The sequence below is a fragment of the Falco punctatus genome, assembly GCF_963210335.1.
Source record: "Falco punctatus genome assembly, chromosome: 10".
In the NCBI taxonomy this organism is placed as follows: Eukaryota; Metazoa; Chordata; class Aves; order Falconiformes; family Falconidae; genus Falco; species Falco punctatus.
This window is the reverse complement of record NC_137590.1, coordinates 24,246,346-24,269,782: the sequence shown is the minus strand read 5'-3', so window position 1 is coordinate 24,269,782 and position 23,437 is coordinate 24,246,346. Positions and strand designations below refer to the sequence as shown.

Below are 23,437 nucleotides of genomic sequence, written 5' to 3'. Positions count from 1 at the left end.
ATGGTGGTGTGTGTTGGGGTTTGTGTTGTGGTTTTTTTTTTTTCCTAGCTAAGAATGCAAGTTGATTTTTGCATAGCTAAAGAAATGCAGCTGAGCTCTAGCTGGCACTGTGCACAACTGATCATAGATAAAGAGACGCAGCTGATCTTTACCTACATGGAGATTAGCGGGTCCCCAGCTTGAGGGATCACTGATGGCCCCTCTGTGTACGCAACCTACGACTGAAAGGGAGAGCCGTGCATGCATTGCTGATGATCCAATATCCGCATCTACTTTGCTATAATTAAAAGGGGGGGGGGGGGGGAAGGTGTTTGACAAGCCTGAAATCCAAACGCAGCCCCCCCACCTGGAGATCATTCGGATAAGCTTTAGGCTCATCTCCCTCTCTCTGGTGCCTTCCCCCCCCCCCCCCCCCCCGCCCTTCCGATTCTTCCTACGTAGAAATGTAGCTAATAATATTTAGTCTCCGGGCTAAAAATAAGCTCTGGAAAGTCAGCAGTTTGGTGGAGCAGCGGCGGTAGCAGCAGTGCTCGCAGGTAGAGAAGCTCGGGGGGTCTCCGGCTCTGCACGGAGTCTGTGCATTGATCCGCCCCAGCGGCACACCCGCGCTGCCGCGGAGGGGTGCGCTCCCGCGGAGGAGGGTCCGCACGGAGCCGCGCTGGCTCCGCCGCCCCGCTCCAGCCAGCGTGCGCCTCCCCGCCCGGGGGGGATCCCGGCCGCCGGGAGCCACCCCCCTCCCCGCCCCGGGGGAGCCGAGGGGCGGCCGGGTGGCTCCGGCGCCCCCAGCCCCGGCAGGGCGCGGGGGCGGCGGGCGCTCCCTGCGGCAGAGCCCCGCGGCCGGCCCCGCTGCGGCGCCGGGCCCCGCCGGGGAGGGAGGGAGGGAGGAGGGAGGAGGGAGGATCCCGCGGCCCCGCCGCCCCCGCCTCCCGCCGGGCTCCCGCTCCGGCTCGCACGTAGCGGCGCCGAGGAGGGAAACCCCCTGGCAGGAGGGGGCTGGCACCGCCGGGGCCGCCCGCCGCGGGGGAGGGGGCGGCATCCCCGCCGCGCAGGGCTCTGCGCGCCCCGGCCGGGCCGGCCCGGGGGCCAGGCTCCCCTCGCCGATGTCCCCCCCCGCCCCGCCACCGCTACCCCGCCCGCCCCCGCCGCGGTTGCCACGGCGACCGCCTCCCCCCGGGAGGCACCGTCCTGCGGAGCTGGGGGCGCGGGGAGGGGGGGCCGGGGATGCCGCCCCTCTCCCGCTCCCCCACTCCCCCCGTGTCGTGTGCCACCCCCCGGCAGAGGCACGTCGGCAGCAGCCCTCGGACGGTGCCGCGGGCAGCACCGGGGCCGGGCCGGGCGGCGGCACCGGCGCGCACAGCCAAAATGGAGGTGCTGCAGGACGGCACCGGGGGGGCGCCGGCGCGGAGCTCCCCTAAAGTCGGTCACCTGGCGTCTCTTCTGCGTTAGTATCTGCTGGGGGCGGGGGTTATTTTTTTTAATTTTTTTTTCCCATTGAAGAGAAACATCCGCCTTTCTCTCCTGGAGATGCGCTAACGGCGGCCTGGGCTCGGCACCGGCCCCCCCCCCCCCCCCCCCCCCCCGCCCCCCCTCCGCCCCCGGGCCCGGCCGCGCCGCGCCGCTCGGTGGGAGCCCGGGGAAAGGCCCTGCCGGGATCCCTCAGTGTATTTTTCCATTTCCACTTGGAGAAGTTGCGTCTGCTGGGGATGCCTGTCAGGGTGCGATGAGAGGCATCTCTCGGGTGAAACTAGCCGGAGAAGACATGGGTCTCAGGAGCATCACTCACCGGCAGCCTGGATGAAACTCAGACGCACCTAGTTTGCAGGATCGGTTTCATTAAATTCATAATGAAACGTCCTCTGGCCTTTTTTCACTTTGGAAAAAGTCAGGTGGTAGCGCTAATATTTGAATACATCTCCTGTGATCTAGTGGTGATGAGCCCTACTAAACCCCATCCGCTTCCCCAAATAAATGGTCCTATTACATAGGAGTTTGCTGACGAGCTTCTATTCACGTGAATTTTCCATTCCATGGATAACGCTGTGTATCTACTTATATTTTATTTTTACACCTGTTACTTCCTTACTAAGTTGTAAAAACCTCTTGGTTCCAATATTTCCCTTCCTGCCCCTGTTGCCGTGTTTGCGTTGAATTCTAATCGTTCTCTGCAGAGGCGCATGGGACGGACGACTGCTAACAAATGACATTGGGCCGTATTTGGTCACATTTGCTCATGGTGACTCATACCTTAATCTGCAAGTCGCTTTATTGATTTTTAGTATCCACTATTTCTCCAAGAGCTGTCACCGCTTTGGTGGTGGTTTGTCACCACCTTTCATCTCTTATGGTTATGATACTGTAAAATGTCCGACCTCCTTCAAATATCTCTTCCACTTGCAAAGTTTTGACGTGGCAGTCTTTCTTGCTTCTTTTTTATTGTTTTCCTTTTCTTGCACCTGATACCACGAGTGTTGTCTTCAGTGCTTTGGTGGCTGTCAGGTGGCTGTGTCCAGTGTGAGATTTTATTTAATGTGCTATTTGACGTAGGCATGGTCCCTCTGCGAGTTCGTCATTCGCGGTACCTCTCCATTTGGATAGCCGCTTGATTTTCAGCATCATTCAATAATTTCCTATTTCAAATGGTCTGATAGTTCTCACTATTTATTTTAGTGGCCACCATTCACAGGCGTGTATGCTGGAGGATTATGTCTAACATTTCCTTAATCTGAGGTGGCTGGATGTGCACATTTGCCTTTGTACAGCAAGTCCTTTATTTCATTTCTTTGTCGCACTGATGTTGTTGAGCTCTCAGAAATGCCCAGAGAAAATGCAGACTGGCTGCCATTTAGTAACTACACGTTGCTTCCTAAATACAGTGGCATATGATTGCCTTGCCATGAGAAATTCTGGAAAGGTGGATGAATCCCAAGGGACAGATTTTCCTCAGCGCTGTAAGTCTTACCATGAATCACTGTAGTAAATCACCACTGAGCACTCGAAGATGTAGCTGCTGGAATTATTTTTAATCAGATACACAAACAAAGAGAGCATCCGTAAGATTTTGGGAGATCTAGTTCATTCATCTAGCAAAAAATAGTCACGTCAAGTGCTGTAAACAGCATCCGTAAGAAACAGTACCTCTCAAAGTTGTTGAAAATTAGTAGGTTCCCTACACTGGGGAAAGAGACGGGTAGCACAAGGTGAAATGCACATGGATACTTCCACAGCTCCCTCCCCTTGGAACTAACTTGAGAATGGGGCTGGGAAACTGGGGTTAGCAAAACCAGGCTTGTCAAAGTGGTCCTTAAAATGGAGACGGTGGCTTTTGGGGCATGAAGAACTAGAAAGAAAATGACCTGAGAAACACAGGACTGATTTTGTAATCCTCATTCTGGTTCGTGGTTGGCAAGCTCAGCTAGTAATAGGGACCACAGAACACAGGCAGATGATACATTAAAAAAAGGGTAATACTTGTATCCCTGCAAGGAAGACTTTGAAGCAAGCGTGAGTATCCCATGTTTCCCTTGTGTTTGGGTTTCCAAACGTTTTTACACCTCCTTTCTGTGTCTCTCCCACCACATCATTAGGAATACTGAAATGCCGCGGCAGGGACATGTCAGGGGATGTCCTGCAGCGCCCAGGGCGCGTGATGAGCAGTTTTGCGTGCAAACCACTCGCCAGCCTCAATGAATCCCTACACCCACATGCCGGCAAGGTGTGCAGCAGGGCAGGGCACTGACTTCTCCCATTAACTGAAAATATATCTGAGACATACTCTTGCAAACTTATAGCCAGGAAAACATACCAACTGACATGGAGTTCATATAACAACTGCCCACCCATTTCATTATTTCACAAATGTGTGATTCGTGCTTGTGAGCTGTCACCGTTAACATTTCCATCTGTCTCAATATTGCTTCTATTCTTAGTTGCTATGTGATAGATGTAGGTGTATGAAAAGGATTTTTCCCCCCTCCCTGTGTCATGAAACAAAATAAATGAAAGCCACATAAATGTATCCACGCATTTCACGCAGGCGGCAAGAAATGCAGGCACCTTCGTGGCACTCCCATTACTAGAAGTAGAGGTGGAGTAAGAAGCACGTGCCTGTGGCCTCTCAGTGCTGCTAGAACATGTACTCAATGGGGAAAAACATAAATAAGTTAAAATCTAACCACAAAAGGACAATATTGCTTTTATCTCCTTTTGAACAGGCAGTTTGAGAGACCTATTTTCCTAATCACGTAAGTATGGGAGCAATTTTACTTATCACGTAATCCTAATTGGTCTTTTCCTGAGGCAATCTCAAAGGGAAAATTGCTGTGACACGCTTCGGTGTTCAAACAGTCGGGTCCTTAGCCGTGTAGATGTTTCCAAACTCAGAGCTTTCAAGGTACTCGTGGCTTGGACGAGCAGAAGTCTTTGCATAACAGAGGCAAAAGCTGCATTTCTTAGTAGCTCTATGCCAAAACTGGATCCAATGGGATAGCTGTAAAGCGGACAGACATTTCACATTTCAGCCTCTAGCAAAAGCGAAATCTGGCTCCAGTCGCCTTATTCCCGTTGTCATTTGAACTTCCTGGCAGAGCACAAACTCAGTCTCCTGATGAAAACTGTCTTTTGAAGGCACAAATGGATGTGACAGCATCAAGCTGCTTCCCAGGGAGGCAGGGATTAGCCAGGTCCAGCCCAGGGTGTAAACTGGGCTGCTGGGGTTTGGTTCCTGCTCCTCCTTGGCCAGTGCAGAGCCTCTGGGCTGGGACACTGGCCGTAGAGCCAGCTTCGCTGTCGGTAAGTGGCTTCCCCGCAGTCCCAGGCTGTTGTATGGTCTCCCGTGGGGAATATCAGCGGTGGGACTCTAATGGTCTTGCTGTGAGTGGCCAGGTGTGCGCTTTCTCTTCCCCCTGCCTTTTCGTGGTCTGGTCTTTTTTTGTTTTGTTTTTTCCTTCCCCAAAATAGCACACAAACCCCCAATTTAACAAGCGTAAACCGTACACTCTGGCCTCCAATTTATTTTGACATTTGGCAAGAATGATTACGCAAAGTGTTCATTAAGTCATAACATTTTCGCTACTTTCCTATTTCACATCTTTATTGACTGTAGCACATGTGAAAATAATGAACTTATTTATTCTCCAAACTCTCCAACAGCAGACCCCAAACCTCCCAAGAAAATACATTGTTTATGGATGCGATGTATGCAGAGACTTTTAAAGCCCTAGGTCTCACTGGACTGTAAGAAATAATAATAATAAAAAAAAGGTTCATTTCTGAAAGGGGCGAAGAGGGGGTTATCATCCACTAAAATGTTTATAGGGTTGTGCAGCTAGAGCGGTCTCATCAGACAGTTGTTTCCTTTTTCTTAAACAGAGCCCTTTCCTCCTGACGAGCCTTTGCGGGACTCTGCAATAACGCAGTAAACAGTTGTGGTAATAGATAATTAGATGGACCAGCTAAAATGCAATATGAAAGGGGGCTGGTAGCACAAGGATTACAGAAGGTGTGTGGGCATTTTGACATCCAGAAAACATTATAGATCTGGTCTCGGCTACCTCAGTCTCATGATGATAATTAAGAAATGTGGGTGTAGAAAAGCTCTTCGCATGGTTTGGTTGGATTATTGCTGCAGTTCAAAACACAATTGGTACAGACACCCACATTGGACAAGATTGCCCTTTGATGAGGCAGATACTGACTTTTTAAAGCTGACATAGTTAAAATTATGTCTGAAGTTTATGGGGCCACAAGCATCTCACTAGACTCCATTATTATAACAAATGGTAAAATACAAGCTGAAGCAGTTTAAAAAAAAGAGTTGAGGCATGTTGAGGAGGAAGGGACCCTGGCAGTGTGAAGGCTTTGGATTAACCCTTCTCTCATCTGTCTGGCAGGAGCCGAAGAATGTGGGCAGTGTCTGGGGGCTTTGCTTTGTATGCGTGGTCATACAGCCTGTTTTAAGACAGACAGGAGGGAAGACCAGTGAGGCTGGGTCCTCAGCTGCTTCCATTAATAACCTACAGGGTGTAAAGTCTAGTTTCTATATGGCTCGTGTGTTGTACGGGCAATCTTTCCAATTCTTTTACCTCAGTTTGTTCATCAACAATACAGAGAAGTTATCAAACTCCTCTCTGAGCACTGAAAAATACCGTAAATTAAAATTAACTTTAAAATTACTTTCAAGACTCTTTATAAGTAGAATTTTTTTAAGAAGCACTTGTGAGTGGTAAAAGAATGATGGAAGCTGTCTAGGTTGGGTCTGCTCGCACCTAAGACATAGCAGCATAGCTTAACCTCCTCACTCTTGCAGTATGTTATTGTGATGTTAGAGACACTAAACCTGTACAGCTATAGAAATGTCATAGCATTGACTTTAGCCCTGATCCTGCATTCAGGTTTCTTTATTCTTTTACATATCTAACTCCTTAAAACAATAGCAGTGGAAGAAGGTTGTATGGTGGCCCACTGGTGGTTGTGTGTCTACCATTTAGCTCCCATTAAGGTTTTTCCCTGGAGAACCAGAAGAGGCTGCATGCTGACGAGGCAGACAGAGTTGTGAAAATATTTGACATTTCAAAATCATCTTTTTTTCCCCAATATTTTCAACACAAACTCAGTTCTATATTGTTTTACAGAGCGTTTTAAATAGGCTTTCAGTATTTCCCGCTGAAGCTATCTTCAAAAGTCTGACAATGACTTTTTGATAAAATATTCAGATTCAAAACAAAATATATAATGAAAAGATAATGGATTCAGGGAAACAGGTGGTTATCAAAAGAAAAGGAGGGGAAAAAAAGAGAGAAAAAAAAAAGGCAGCTGATTTCTGACAGCAAATACCTTTTGAAACCTGACCAACTCTAATGAGAATGGGCTGCAGTGAGAGTCATGAGCAGGGGTCAAGAGACTGGAGCTGCTTAGGTGGTGAGCTGGCTCTGTCAAATACATGTTCATTCACATCTGCCAAAAGTTTATCAAACCATCTGAGAGGGTATTTGGCTGAATTTTGTAAACAGGTATCTGATAAAATAGCATTGGCCAGGAAAACAAAAAGCCCTAGCGGTTTTTATGCGAGGCTAAGTTCTGGGTTTGGAATTTTCCAGTGGATGATGATACATCTCGGATGTCTTTCACTTCTGTACATGTCGCTCGCTGTAGCCTGAAGTGTGATACCCCTTATTCTATTGCTGAAAATCTATTGCATCAGAGAAAAAAAAAAAAAAAAAAAGAAAAAGAATAATGTATCTAGTGGTTATTGAAACAGTCATCCACACAGGAGTGAATCTCACAGTATTTCCCGTATGAATCTCTTTTTGTGTCCCAAATTTGGTTTATTGGCTGAGGTACTCTAAGTCCTTATACCACACTCATCATTCATCATGGTATTTGAACACCTTTCTCAGTGACATGACGAATATTTGTCACAGGCTTTGCTCTCATCCTCTTCTGAGGGAGCAAGTACTTAAGTCTAGGGTTTTTTCTTAGGTTTTTTTTGTTGCCATAAGTCTTTCACAAAGGCCTTGGTGGTGCAAGAGGTAAGAGTTTAATCATAAATTCACCTGATTCTTCTCTTTCTCTGTGGTATTCATTCCTACATCAGCAGTCGGTCACTCTATCCACCACCTATTCCCCAGGCAGATCTGATTCTCGGCCTTTTCCCGCCCACCACCTGTTGTTTTCCTCTTCCCAAATCCTTCACCTAGACTCAGTCATCAGCTGCCCAACCATGGGCATAGCCCACGATACCCACCGCTTTTCTTGCGTCTCTTCTGAGCTCTGTCAGAGACCTGAACGTCTCCGACTTCAGAGGGGTTTTTAATCCCCAGTCTACCGCCTTTGGCACCGAATAGTTATTTTTATCATTGACTTTCCCATCAAAGATTTCCTGCAGCATTCCCTAAAGAAAATTTTGCTGGCTCACAAATTTTAAGGAACCCAAAATATCTGACAAGGAGGCTAAGCCAGTTTTAAGGCAAAGCTAGAAAGTTATTTTGAAATGGCCAGAATTTCGTATTCATTTATCCATAGGGATTTTCCACACAGAGCCGGGGGGGAGCTCAGACTAATGTGAGGTGTACATTTCAGGCCAGGAGGAAAGTCAAAGATGATGGACCTTTCAAAACTGTTTGCTTTTGGGTCCATACCATCCCCTGGCAGAACGGCCAGTCCAAGAGCAATAGGGCAGGACCAAGGCAATGTACTGACTCGCCTCCTTGACCACCAGAGGCCATTTCACCAGCTGCTGCTAGTGTGTGACAGCTGCCTGGGGCCCCCTCAGCAGCAGAACTTCCCAGCTCACCTCTGCCAGGGCTGTAAACACAGTGAGGATGGTGTGTGTGATGCCAGTTCCCTCTCAGAAACTGAGTGGCAGACAGGCTTCAGAGCGTGCTCCCCCAGGACAGACTGGGGAACTGAACCTTGTTTGGATCAGTTTGTCTTTTTCTGTCTCTCCCTGTGGGTTTCCAGTGTGGCCTGCAGGCTGGGGTAAGCCCCGAGACCCTGCACAGAGGGTCAGCTGTCCCCATGAAGCTCCTGGAGCTAACTGCAGGTCAACATTAATGCCCCCTGGCATAGCAATAGCCTCCTGCTCACCCTCACTGCAGACCTGGAGGTGGTGACGAGCCACACACTGTTCCCACAGCCAGAGAAATGGAGATAAGAGGGATGGGGGACTGTGCTAGTAGGTGGTTTGGAGGGTGCAGACCCCCTGATGTGAGCAACCATGTGGAAGGGATGGGGAGGACACAGAGAGCCCCTGGAAGAGGAGGTGTGTTGTGCGACATGAGGGAAGGAGCCCTATGGAAGGGTCGGTGGAGGAGAAGAAACAAGGCAGGTGCCTGGTGTGCTCCAGATGCTCAGCCTGAACGCTTGGCATCGCTGCAAGTTTTGTCAACCTCTTGTCACGTCTTGTCCAACCCCACCTTTGACTCCTAGGCAAAGGCAGCGTAGCATCTCAGACACAGGTGCTCAGAGCCTTTGGTCCAGGACACAGCACCACTGCTGTGGTGGGATGGAGCCATGGCCATGAGCCCTACCCATGCCCCCAGGCACTGCTCCCGCAGTGGCAGCCCAGTGGTACCGTCAAGCAGGAGGCACCTGGGCTGTGGCTGAGTTATCTTCTCTTTATCTGTTCTGTAGGCACTGTCACTGCTTGGCAAGGCAGAGGCTAGATGGGGATATGGTAACATAGGTAGGCAAGTGATAGGGAAGGAAAATTATAGGGTTGTATGGTTCAAGCACGTATAGAAGGGATGCGCTTTCAGAATCTGAGAATACTCCCAAAGACCTATTTATTGTACCAATGCAAAAAAAAAAAAAAAAAAAAAAAAAAGAAACACAAAAAACCAAAGTGATGGAAGGCTGTTAGCATTTATCTGAAGAATCTAGCAGGTTATTTATAACAATTAATTATAACATACCTCTCTCCTTGGGAAATGAGAGAGAGAAAAAGCACTGGACCAGAAAGCAGCCCAGATCAGGAGCCTACAACGCACTTACACCGGCACTTTAAAACGGCATAAATGCCCATCCCTGTCCCGGCTGGGCTAGCCCTGGCCAGGAGCAGGTCCCTGGGCTAACTGGTTGTGTGGCTGGAGGGTGGTCCTGCGGGGCTCCTGGGGACCACTGTTGGCCCCCTGCCAGCGAGGAGGTGTGGGAGCACCGGCAGGTGATGGGCAAGCAGAAATGATGGATAGTGCTGGAGTCCCAGCAAGCCCAGGCTGGCCCACGCCGGGGGAGCAGCGCTCGGATGGAAAAGAAATAGTGATGCATCTTGCCTGGTACGGGGGAACACAGGATGAGAGGTCCATCTTCCCAGCAAGCTGGCTTAGCAGTCCCTCAGCGGTCTGCGAGCGTGTTCTGCCTGGCTCTGTCCAAAACCTTGACGGGGGAAGCTGTCCGCCTTCTTCTGTGTCCGTGCGTTTTGTGGGATGTTAGTGAAGATCAATCGTTAGCTGAAGTTAGCTGAAAATCAATCAGCTAAATTCAGGTGGAGGTCTAGGAACGCTTTGTCAAACAGACAGTGAGAATGTGTTTTTCGCACACTTGGCTTTCGTTTGTGTTAGTGCTTGGGCTCAGCCTTTTTTCCTGAGTCTCTCTAAGCCCAGCAGTATGTGGAATTAACCCAGCGTTCGTCTACTGCGAGGGTGAGGGCCTGACAAAAGCACAGCAAACCCAAACTGCAAAATAAGCTATGTTATCAGTTATGCTTTCCCAGCTCTGGTAACTGGTGCAATTTTCTGGCAGTTAACAGGGTCTAAATTAAGAAACTAATCAGAAATAAGCCTCTAAATTTTACCGGTTCCTATTTATTTCTTTTATCTTGATACAACTTCTTAGAAGATTATTTTTAACAGATCTTTTAAACATTTGTAGTAAGAGGCAATAGACAAAATGTCATAATTTCCATATGAAGGAGTTTCTTGCAGTGCAATTCCTATCTAAAAAGCCATTTTACCCTAATATGGTCCCAGAGTCTAAGTAACATATTCTGTTGCAATGACTTTTGCATCAAAACAATTTTTCTGTTTCACATCTGAGAAGAAATGTTGAATATTTAAATTCCATATCCTTTTTGATCTTAATTCCCATCACAGAAGAGCTCTTTAGGCCTCATCAATGTGCTCTAGGTGCAGTATCAGAGTATATTTTTCATATTATGGGATCTAACCCAAATTAAGAAACCAAAGGGGAAGAAGCTATACATGCCTGGAAGGGAAAGGGATTCTGCTCGGAGCATATAGCAGGGTAAAGCATCAAACAGAAACCGAACAGGAGTCTAAAATAAGGGTTTAAATGCCTTACTGCAGAGTCCTTACTCAAAATCTAGCACTTGGTTCTCTTCTGATTTAAACACTTTGCATTCCTGCTGACTTCAGTGGTGTTTGTATTCAAATATGTAAAGGTACTATAAGGCCATATGATGCAGCTGCAAGTTGCAATAAATTATAGCAGATTAAACAGGCTAACTAATGAAATGCAAAGAGGTGTTTAAAGCCACTGCTCCCTTGTAGGCATTTATGCTTCAGCTGTATAAACTATGTGAAAAATAAACAGTGTCCAGGCAATAAATGCAGATAATGTTGTTTACAAATCTATACTCCAATGGCATGAGTCCTGAACTGCTGAGAAAAGGCCCCACTAAATGCCTCGCCAAAGCCAGGGGTGGATTTTGCCTGAGTAGTCTTTGAAGTGGCATCTAACCCTTAAAATAGAGGGGCTTCGGGCATGGCAGGGGCGCCATCGCTTTCCCCCTGCTTGAGGTTCTGCTGCTCCACTGCTACCCCCCAAGAGCCGCCCTGTCTTTGTGCAAGCTGGGAGAGAGAAATCGATAGTTTTCCCATTTGGGAAATGGTGTCGAACTTGAGGGAAGTTATTTTAAAGTACCTCAAAATTTGTATTGATTCTTTGAATCAATATTTCAGGATTTTTGAATTCCAGAGTAGCTGTACATCCGCTCTGTGCTCTGTTCCCACCTCTCTGCATTTCTAAACGATTGTCCAAGCTCATCATGTGCTGCAGAGAGAGAACCAGCTGTGCATCCAATTCCTCCCGTGCTGTACTTGTGAGGAGGAAAATAATATTTTAATAGCAGTACCATAAATACAACTATAATACAACTACACCGGTACTAATTACTATTCAGAGCGATTCTGCACTGCAAGTCAGTTAAATCATTTCATCCGGCCAATGCAGAGAAATAAAGGCCCCCATGCAAGTCCTGCTCCCTGGGGTTGGGCTGGGTGTTTTGGTGGAAGGAGAGAGAGGGGGTGGCACCCTCTTTGTTGGCATCTTTTGCTGTGCATTAACATGCCCCGAGGTGTGGGTGAGCACATAGCCCGGTAGTGGCCCAGATCTTGACTTTTTTGCCGCCGTCGGTGCTCGCATGCCGCCCGGATGCTCCTCCGCCACGGCTGAACAGCCCGTCGCATTCATCTGGGCAAGTGAAAACCACTGGACTTGACACATGGCTGCCTATTAATCTCTGACGCGGAATGTAGTAACGTTTATACACACCATGGTTCCACTTACTAAATTAGTTTAAGATTAATAAACCCAAGTGTTCAATAAACAAAAAAGACTGCAAACAAATGAAATGTGTTAGTCAAGGGAAATTTTGGCTTTAATGTGACTAATCCAGTACTTGTTTTCTGAGCCACAAGTCACAGTAACTGGAGGAGAACACAATGTGGTCTGAGCTTCATTTTGAGGACTCTATTTAATTTTTATTGCCACAGTGATAATTTTAGTTTGCAATTAACAAAAATATCTGCTGTTTCTCAGATACTTCTCTGTTTAACGCTTTAGGTGGTTAACAAGGAAAATGTTTTGAACTCTAGAGCTGGTTTTTAGGTAAAATAGCTTGACATCCTATTTAAAAAAAATAATAATCTTGAAATAATCTTTAAACACATCAGCTTGTTAAAAGCATTGACGTAGCTGTGCTTTAAAGAGGGACGGAGCCAAAGCACCTTAACCTCTTTGGGAAGATGACGATGGCTAAATGCACTGTAAAATGCCTTAATATGACAGCAGCGCAGGGCAGGAGAGCTAGAGGAACTATTTAATGTTTACACATGCTTTCCATTCCCAAGGATCTCTGCATAGCCGAGGAGGATCCGTCCTGCCAGCTCCGGGAGCGGGGCCCCACGGGCGGTGGGCACCCCGGCACAGATACCAGTGCCCAGCGCCAAGCACCATCCTCCATCTCCCCTCCCTGTTTGCTTTAGATCTCTTATCGCCCGTCACCCTCCAAGCAATATCGCTGAGCGGCCGCACCTGGCGAATGGAGTGCTTGAGCTTGATGTCAGAGGAGATTTTAGTTGCTTAAATAGAAACGAAGTACAAAAGAGCATTTGCAGGCCAGGGGGTTTGGGGCTTGCTTATTTTTAGGACATACCCGAAATAAGCTCTTCACATTCATGCACTGAGGAGGGTTTGATAGGGCATGTAGCTACTCTGACAAGATGCCTGGCTAAGTTTATTGAGCCCCTGGAATCTGATCCCTTTAAATATTAAAAATAATCCACTGTATTGCATCTAATTGAAACCCACTGAATACTTAGAGGAAAGGAGAGATGAGTCAATCCCAACACCTTTCACCCACAAGTGCACCAGCAGTTTTCTGATCTTCTTTAATCATAGAGCTCCAATGGCCGGATTCGTCACAGGAGTGCATCTCTAGCCATCTGTCTTTCCACACCTGGCTCGGGTTTCCCCCATCCCGAGGAATCACACACAACCTCTTTGGGGTAGAGGGGATTTTCTTCTCCCCTTCCCTGTCTGCGGCTCACTCGGAGCCTGCTTTTTTGTCATTGCTGTTGTTTCATGCCCTCTTCTCTGTCCGCTGGGACAGAGCCATGGCCGGGCTGTCGGCGGGGAGGTCGGGGCGAGCGGGGAAGGGCTCAGGCACCATTTGCCAGACACCCGGTACACTGGATACTCTCGGGCACAGCCCAGATACTTTGCTCTCTGCTCAGCTGCCGGGTGTTTAATGCCTCCAAAGCGACAGCAGTAAGGCAGAGAGCCTCAGGAGACAAATTCCCAGGTTTAGTGAGTGTTGAAGCATCAGGGAATGACAAACCCATTTGGTTTTGCTGCTGGGTTGGATTCGCTCTCTCCTTTCTTTGTTTTGGTCCTCACCTTTTTGGTCGTGCCGCTGTCCCCAATAGCCACCCTCCACCCCAGCCCAGCACGGTTCCATGGGACGAAGGGTGGATCATCCTCCCAGCTACTCCCAGCCCTTCTGCGGGAGGATGAGGGATTCCATGTGGGGTTTAGGAGTCCCACTGTCTCAGCAGCACATGGGGTACATGCAGAACCCGGACAGGGAAGCCTGGAGATTTGGCTGGAGAGGAGTGTGCGTGCATCACTGGGTGCATGTGGTAATCGTCACGTATGACTCATGTTCCACTTCTGTGACAGATGATGCTGGTCGAGGCAACTACATGAGCGGTGGCAAGGAACAAACACAGAAGGGGCGTGCTTGCTGAACAAGTATGTTCATGAGCAGCTTAATAAATTTATACATAATAGACACATGCATTTCCTCATTTGCAAAAGACTAAACTGCACCTACCACAGAGCTCTGTTAAAGAAGCAGTTTCATGCACATAAATTGTGCTGAAATCCCTGACTAGAAGGCATGGGACAAGATCCAGGGTACAGATCCCCCCATGTGATGGAAAGCTGGCATACCTCTAGACATGAGAAGAGACCAATTATTTTAATTGTTGGAGTTTTAAATTCACTTTTGCTGTAGCTGCAGGGTGACGATTCTGAGCTATTAGGCAGTATTTTCTTCAGCAAAAATGCTGTGGTTTTGGTGGCTGTGATTGAAAGGGTAGGTTCCACTGCTTTATCCTGTACACATGCAGCCTGCAGACTACATCTAATGAAAGATCTTTGGGTTTGTATTCCCATCTTTGCTGTTTCGCAGAGGCTGAAAGGCCTCTCAGCAGATTCTGTTCACTGAAGGTGAAATTATGGTTGATATTAGGAGCAAGTACCCTGTGCTATTTAAGGCCCGGGTTCACTCTGGCCACCCAGCAAGCTCCTTGTAGACCACAACCACCCCAACTCATTGCGGGCTTGACACAAGGTAAACCTGGAGGCTGTGAGATCCAGGTGCCACCCACCCCGGGGCATTAACACGCGGGTCACCCCGCTCAGTCACATCCTGGATGATTACAAAGATTTTAAGACAGCTGAGCAAAATCTGGGTTCGGTCCTTGAAGATGCTGAGGGTTTTGTAGCCCTGCTGGTGTTTGTGCAGACCATGAGTGGCTCCGCTGTGTGCGCTGCGATGGCTGAATCATCGGAGAGTGGCGTCACAGCCCAGTCATCTGCTTGCAAATGCAACGGGCCTGCAACCTCCAATTGTGTTTATAATCCATTGCAATTTTTAGCGTTACTTGAGTTGGAAAAGTTTATTTCCATGAACTTTCCAGCCCTTTCATGTGAAAAAATAGCAGAGATAGGTAACTAGGAAACACGAATAAACATAATTAAACATAAAAATGGTTGTAGCGATATAAGAACTGACCTCAGCCAATTAAAATTATTAATAGAAAAAATACTCCGGTGTCAAAACCTGAGTACTTCAACAGCATTCTCATTGCTGTAATCAGGATTAGTTTATATTTCCTGACAACCGAGTGAGAGGCGGTCCAAACTGTAGCTTCTTGACCTTTTTCTCATTCAACACCAGGTCGAGATACTACATGAATAAAACGGGGAATGTAAAGACACATTTGTGGAGGTGGGGGAAGATGAATCGCCAGTTATGTATTGACTAACTATGGACCTTTTAAGAATGTTACTCTTTTCAAATATTGACTTTTTTTTTATTGCTTCTCTTACAATTGCAATGGGGGAATTTAAGAGCCCCACAAACTACTTTATCATATAATTAGTTTATCAGTAAATTTGGACCTCGTGCATCAATCACTATAATGCATAACCTCCACCGAGACAGAAACCAGATGTGCATGCTTCTGCTTTCTTCTTTATAGTATCTACAGCATCATTAGTGCCTATGCTACAGTTTAAATTGAATTCAGCAAAAAGCAATGGTCTTACCCCCCTGCAAGCAATCTGATACTGCTGCAGGGATAAATCAACGTTACGTTGATTGACGACTCAAACTCTTTTTCATTCCTCCCCTGTTGCTGTGTATGGAAAAGGGTGAGGTGTGATTTGTGTATGCAAAAAATAACTTTAACTAGTTAAGTATAGGAAAAAGACACTTGGTTTCACGGTAAATGCTGTAAGGCGGGCATGCCGTGACAATGACGCTGAAAGCCTCGATACGCTGAGTTAGCCAAACCAAAATCACCAGAACAGGGCCTGCCTGCCTGCTTCTGCCCCATGCAGCCCGCGGCGATGCTTTGCTTTTGAGTGCCACTCAGTCCCAATGCCTGTACCACCCAAACGGGGAAAACACAGCCGTGCCTGAGACAGTGGGAGATGCCCTTTTTCAGACACGAGAAGAGATAACTCTTTCTAGGGTCACCTGGGAATCCACAGGATCAGGATGTCTGATCATTGCATCCTGCGGATCCCATGTATTCTGAAGGTGATGGTTTATGTATACCTCTGAGCTCAGAGTACGTCCTGCGGGCAAAGGAGCGGAGCTCTGACCAGGGCAGTGTCTCCATGTGATGGCTGTCAGTTGCTTCACAAAGTAATAAATACTTTGTGGGCCCAGTCTTTTGGGGCTTGTTCATACAAAATTCTCCTTGAAATCAGGGTCCGAATGAAAAATACAGTGCCCAGCTTGTGTGTGCATTAAAAATCCAAACAGATCATTATTTCCACTACTTTTTCATTTTCCCAGTAATCAAGCACTGGCTGGTAATAATCCCCAAAGGGCTGATTATACTGGCAAGATAGAGCAGCTCTCTGACCACACCTCTTCCCTGGGAAAATCTCTGCGCCGGGGCAAAAGGCAGCATGTTTGTAGCAGAGCAAAATGGGAATTTCGGCGCAGGGTTGCCTGGAATTGGTGGTTCCCACGTTCTCAGCAGAGCTGAGCTGAAAGCGCGTACCACAGAGGGAGGACTCGTCAGGCGGTCCATAAGACGCTTCCTTTCCAAAATTAAAAAACTCATTCTGATTGCAAGCAAGACTTTTTCAGAATGTGTGCCTCCTCCTTCGCTTCCGAGAACAAGCCAGCAGATGCTTCGGTGTTTTTAAAGCATGGTACTCGCCGCTGCTCATCTGCATGTCTAGTGTAGCAGGAGAAGAGTCCTTCCTCCAGGAATAAGGTGTGTGTAAGGTATTACGTTACAGCGGGTTAAAGCAGCCTCCGCCGCTGCTGTTAAGCTTGACTGGTAGATCATCCAAATATTTGCAGGTGTGATCTTACAAACACAGCGTATTAAAGCTGTGCTGTCTTATCACCATGTAAAAAAGGCTGGCTAGAAGCACACTGCCGTGGTGAACCCAGGCACCCTGCTTGCATGGTTGTACCTGGAAAGCTGAGCAAAGTCCAAAATGGGAAAATAAAACGGACACGTTAACTCGGCAAGTTCCGATCACGATCCCCGTATTGGAAATTGCACTCAGACATCCACCTGGCTGTATCACTGGAGAGAGAAGGTCATACCCGGATAGTGGGAAAAGAGGTGGCTGATGTATTCCTAATGGCAGAATTTGAATAGAGCTGCCTTTATTAGCGACTTGCTGTCAGCCAGCAAGAACTGGGCGTGATTCCTCAGCCCAGGCTGGTAGGGAGGACTTGGAGAAACTGTCTCCTTTCTCATGAACGGAGTGGATCCCGTCTGGAAATAGCTGGGACAAAAGAGGTGGAACTGTTTTCACAGCTCAGTGACACTTTTAGTTCAAACACATGAAACCAAACCCCCAAGTACAAGAAGGACGGTAATGTGGTACTTGAACATGATTTTTAAAGACGTTCTTAAAGCTGCAAAGGATATTAACCACCAGGATTGTTTCCCTTAATATATATTAAAAGCCGTTTTATGGGGAAGGCCTTAGGTGTGCTCAGATTTCAAACGCCTGGGATATTTTATTGCTTTACTGATCTAATAAATGCAGGTGTTTCATAGCAAAAGCACACAGGCAATCAGACCATCTGAAGGCAGCAATGAGTTGCACATATTGCTCCGAGGATAAATAAACGGCCACGAGTATGCTGGAGCGATGGAGCCTTTGGCGTTAATTGCAATTAGGTGGCAGTTGGGCTTTAAGGCGTAGCAAGATACTGGTTTTAACGGAGTCACAGAATAGATGGGACGTCATGGACCAGTTTTACCAGTGAGGGACCGGGGCAGGGCGGAGGCGAGGCCACGACGGCGGGTGCTGGGAGCCAGGCGGGTGGCTGTGCCAGGGCCGTGGCCGCGGCCGGCCGGGAGCATGCCATCTCCCTGCCTGTACCAAGATCAAATGGAGCCACTCAATCAGGGGATGCCATTATTGCCTCTGCCATGCAATTTCCACTATCAATAATTCACCGCGTGTGCCGCGCAGGCGGAAGGGGGAAGCGGCGGGACAGATTTTTGACCGGGGTGGGGGGGGACGGGCGCACGGAGGGGCGCCGCCGAGGGGGCGCTTGGCCCGGGACACCGCGGGCACCGCGGGCCCCCCCCGCTCCGCCGGCGGGCGCTACCGCCACGGGGGGCTCCGGCTGCCGCACCCGGCCCCGCTCCCCGGCCGGGCAGGGCCGCCCCCGGTCCGTGGGGGCTGAGCGCCCGCGCCCGCTGCGCGCCTCCGGCGAGTCACCGGTGTAACGTTACCTGGGGCGCTCATTAATAAGCAATGCCCGTTATTATCTTGATTGCATTCTTAATAGGCAAACTACGGAGAGGTCAGCGCGGGAGCGATATTTAAATGCATCGGGCTTGCTTAATACCCGGCGGAGTAAACCAATATCCCGCGGCGGCCCGACCCCCCCGCCCCGCTCTGGGCCCGGCCCCTCCGCGCCCTGCCCGCCGCTCGGGGGGCGCCGGGGGAGCGGGGGCCGGGCCGGGCGGGCGGGGCGGGGGCGGTGGCGGGGCCGGGGAGGCGGCGCGGAGGCTTTAAGCGGGGCAGCGCGGGGCGGCGCGGTGCCTGCGGCCGCCGCAGCCGCTGGCCGGAGGCGCCCGTGCGGGGGTCGAAGCCGCTCGGCGGGGAGGCGGCGGGGCCGGGCCGGGAGGCTCCCGTTGGGCGGCGGGGGTGGGGGATCCGGCTCCGCTGCCCTCCCGCCCCTCATAAAGCTTTGATGAGACACTTGAGCCGCTGCCTGTGTTGCCGGGGCGGCGGGAGGCGGCCGGTGGGACTGGGCGCCCGGGAGAGGATGTGACTTCCCGGAGGGGACCCGGACAGGCTTTGTGTGGACGAGGAGGTACGGGGCGCCCCGCCGGGAAACTTGCAGGGCGGGGGCGACGCGGGGAGCGGGGCGGGGAGGGCCGGGGCGGCCCCGCGCCCCTTTGTTCCCGCACCTGTCGGCGCGGCGGGGCCGGCGGAGGGGGCGGGGGGCGGGGGCGGCAGCAGCGCGCTCCGCCGCCGGCCGGAGGGGCAGCGCGGCGCCGGGCGGCGGCGGGGCAGGGGCGGCGCTCCCCGGGCGGCGCTCCCCCGACGGCGGCGGCGCGGGGCCGGGCGTGGGGCGCGCTCCGCCCGCGTGGCGGCGCCCTGCGCGGGGCGCGGCGGGCAGCCGTTGGGTGGCGGGCGCCGCCCCCTAGCGGCGGGCGTGCGGCCGGGCGGCGGCCCCGGCCCCTTCCCTCAGCAGCGGCGGCGGCGGCCCGGGGGCCGGGGCGGGCGGCGGGGCCCGGCCGTGGGGCCGGCGAGAGGGCCGGGGCCGCCCCGGGCGCGGTGCCGGCAGGGCGGGGAGCGCTGCACTTGCCGGAGCTCGGCCGTCGCTGGAATGTGAGGCACGCGGGGCGGCCGCACCGGCGGCGCGGTGCGGCGGGGGCCTCGCCGCCGCGGGGCGGGGGGGGGGGGGGCGGCGGCGGCCCGGTCGGTGCGCGGGCGGGGGGTGCCGCCGCCCTGGCGCGGGGCTGGCGGGCAGGAACCGGCATTAGACGGTAAATGCGGCGGGCGAAGGTGCGGTCGCTGCGCCGCCGCCTTGCGCGACCGCCCCGGTGGCTCCGCGCCCCCTCCCCGGCGGGGTCAGAAGCGCGGAGCCCCGCGCGTGCCTTGCCGCTTCATTTCTTAAGCGGTGCTGTCGGTGCCTGGGTTTCTACGTTCCGGTTAAAAACACCTACTTTTCCCTTCAGTTTATGGCAGTTTGCTGTTCTGAGGTTATGACTGTTGCCGGATCGATAGTCATTACTTATTTATGTTTCTAGTAACACGGTTCTAATGAATGCAAAGAATCTATCCTGGCGATACGCTTTCCTTAAGCAAGTATTTCTGTCATTTTTAATTCATGGGGCGAGAAGTACATGAAACGAATTTCCTCGCTGGTCTTCAAAGAGGAGCGGAGAGCCGGGCGAGGAGGTGTCACCTCGTCCCGCTCCCCGTGCCAGGGAGCGCCTCGGAGCCACCCGATGGCTTGGCTTTCGCCGGGGTGACAGCCCGACCCCGGGGGTGGCCCGCCCGTAGTCCGGGTATGGATGAACACAGGTGGAGGGGGACACTGTTGGCTCTGTCCGGCCGCGAATCCCGGTGGTTTGGCAGGAGGGGAGGCAGCAGCTGTCGGGGGGACGCTGTGGCCCCCCGCCAGCGGAGCAGCAGGGCGCTGGCTGAGTCAACACACCCGGGGCGAGGGGAAGGGAGAAGGCGAACCGCAGCGTTCTGGCCGCTCTGGGAGCGCCGTCCCTCACCTGGGTCTCAGGGCGAACCAGCAGCTCCATTTCGACTCGAAAATACGTGAAGGAGCTGGCAGATGTCTTGGCGAGGTACTTAATGCGACAAGAGACAGGAGCCTTTCTACAGGGCTCTGTAACTCACAACAATTTTCTGCTGTAGTACTACCACTTAATGTTCAGCTTCACTGAACCTCAGCTGGGAAACCCCATTTTTAAGTAGCCTGCCTTCTGTTCACGCCGCCAGTGCTCTCTGCTTCCCAGGGCTGCAGGGTAGATCCTGCCTGGCAGTACATGGCTGTGGATCGGGGTAAACCGGGTCAGAAGCATCAAGAATGCTTTATCTGAATATGCCAGATATCACTGGAGGAGAATAGGAAAGGGCTTTTATCTTGGAGGGGGTAAAGCTAAACTGAAAAAAAGTTTTATTTCAGGCAGTATGCTTTTAAACGTGAAGGCATTATGTTGTAGTGTAGTGCTAGGGGAGTACTACAATATGCTCAGATACTACGAAATGTAGTGCACAGATGCAAAGGATTTTAAAGACTCGTTAAAATGTGAAAGAATATAGTGGAAAATAAGGATCTGCATGCTTTTGCTTAAAAGCTTTGCATATAGTGGCAGTGCTGAGCTGAAAGCTGCAGAGAGAAGTCCTTGCAGTACTTGTAGCACTTTCTGCAACTGTTACTCTGGGGAAACCACAAGGATCTGCACCTTCAGCTCAGATAGGAGTACTCTGCCGGGGTGCAGGTATAAAAGGAGGTCACAAGAAACTTGAAAGTAGGAGACCCTCTCCTCCCTTCTGTGGGTAAGCCTGCATGAAGATGAGAAACAACTCACTCTGCTGAGTGAACTCCTACTAAAAAAAAAAAAAAACCCAACCAAACAAAAATCACCACCAGCAACAAAAAGTATTTTTTTTGTACAAAAGGCTGAAATCTTGTTTGAAGAATGTGCCCTGTGCCTACACTAGAAACCTCACGTTAAGCATTGTGTGAATTGGTGGAAGCTCCACTAGAAGAGGATATATGCTTTTAATAGGTTAATTGCTAACTTGTCTTGACCTGTTTTCAAGCATGTGTTGTGAGCACTTGGTTCCTCCTAAATAGCTAAAATGCTGCTTAATTAGGAAACTCTCAATCATTTATTAGATCAGTTCATACACTGGCATTCTTAGTAACGCTTAGCTGTGAACACCCTTTAAAAGGAAGCTTTTCAAAGCACTGAGGCTAAGCTATTTCAGTGTATGGCTGAAACGAGGTGGTAACTCAATAACCTGTCTTCAGTTCCAGCTAGGAAGGTGCTGTGTGTAACAACTCCCTTTTTCCCAGCAATCCAGCAGGAGGAAGCCGTACAGGTGTGTACAGAGCGAACTGCCTGATGTACGAGCTGGTGTGGGGCTGGTGGGCTGTGCGCACTGTCTGTCAGCTCCCACATCTTACTGTCTTCCTTAGCCATACCCGTTATTCACTCTTATTCTTGACTGTAAGTTCTTTGGGGCAGAGGTAGTCTCGCCTGTCTTCCGTTCCTGGTACATGACAGGGACTCCTCAGAGCTCTTGAAGTACAAACAATAGCAGATTTTGCTATGCATCGCTGCCATGGCGCCTTAAACTTACACTTTATCAACTTGAATTCTTATGCTACTTGATTTGGAAACACTAGAATAATAGAAGAATAAAACGCTTTACTTTTGGAGGTAGGGGTGTGTGTGAGTTAGTAGGATAACCGTTATACTGTGGCCTCTGTCCTCTGATACAACCTCACGTTGGCAGGGTTGCTTACAATTCTGGGCTCTGAGCAGCCCGGTGAGGAGCACTGTTTGTGGGAGTTGTGTGTGCAGAACGGGACAGTCACAGGCATAAAGCATAGGGTCAGGTTCGTGTTTTCCTCCTCATCAACATTCAGGACCTAATTGTCAGGCAACTGTAGACTGGTGGAATTCAACTGCTACACCCAATAGTAATAATCCACATAAAACTGACATAAGTCTGAAATACTGAAGATGCTGTGGACTTGACAGAATAGGCAACAGTTTTACCAAAAAAAAGCCAACCACATTTCAAGCAGAATTTCTACCCTTCATAAACTGTGAGCAGAGGGAGCTGGCTGGTATGATGCTGATTTGATGTAATTGTAATCCTTTAGTAACACTGATACTAGTGGTAGCAGAACATCCCATTACAGCATAATTTAGGCATTGCAAATGGATACAGCTGTCTATGGATGAGTACCATGGACAACCGGAGGAAGCAAAAGGAAACTTCATTTAGTGAATTTTCATGCCCTGGTGACAGCTGCCATAAGGCTGTAGCAGTTGTATACTCTCCTCGGTAAGACTGTTGTATTTTTCAGAGAAGTCATTTTTTGAAACCAGTTAATTAGGACAGTTATTTCTGGCCGTGGCATTTGTACAGAACAGAAGGCATGATTGTTCTTATGTTTGTTTCTCAGAGTCCTTTGATCGACTAGAAAGAAGCTCTCGATGCTTTACGCTATAAATTACCTCAATACTTTGGCAGTTCATTTCTTTTCTTGTGTACTTGGTTAGGAAAACGCAGAAATTTTTGTGACTCAGCTTCAGACTACTATAAATTATGAAGAAATGGGGGAGGGGGTCACATTTCAAATTAGAAAAGGCAATTCTAGGATGGGAGGAATACTGGTTGCTAAATTTGAGATGAGCATCTCTTGGTATCTCAAAATCTGAGCAGCTACCGCCACCTAGAGATGCACGAACCAAACACGCTGCTCTGGCTGGCTCTTGCAAAGTGTGGCTGCACAATTAAAACGAGTGAGGTTGCTAATCCAAATCACTCTCACTCTACACCAGTAAATTTAGTGTATGCATGCGGGCTTTTTAAATTTTTTTAACCCTGTGACCAAGGTGGTATTTGTCTTCGTTGTGTGGCATAATTAGGTTAACAAGAAGCACTGCTTTCAGTAAAGCATTTGCTGGCTGGACTTTAGGCTACACCTAAAGAAGTATTTGCAAGTCAAACTTACACTGCCTTGTTACAGCTGTTGGTGAGACTCGATAGCGTGTCCAAAACTTGCACCAAAAAAATGCAGTGTAGAACTAGTCCCTTAAGGATTTGAGTTGGGTTGGCACGTGTGTGTGTTTGTTCCCCATCTCATCATTGAAGCCTACTTGGTAGGTGGTGTCCTTTAGTAGATATTTGGTGGAACAGGGGAAAAAAA

The 23,437-nt window shown here is 49.8% G+C and overlaps 1 protein-coding gene across 9 annotated transcripts in view; it reads left to right on the top strand.

The window, feature by feature from the left end:
• The window catches only part of BDNF (brain derived neurotrophic factor), a 104,037-nt gene that overhangs the window by 55,131 nt on the left and 25,469 nt on the right, over positions 1-23,437 (top strand). The window contains exon 1 of one of the 9 annotated variants that reach the window (XM_080405301.1): positions 18,553-18,835. The exons of 7 other annotated variants lie outside the window; for them this stretch is intronic. The gene's annotated coding sequence lies outside the window, so the exon portion shown is untranslated. Of the gene's footprint in view, positions 1-18,552; positions 18,836-19,251; positions 19,357-23,437 lie in introns of those variants that run through there. One more of the 9 variants, XM_080405302.1, reaches the window with a different exon arrangement.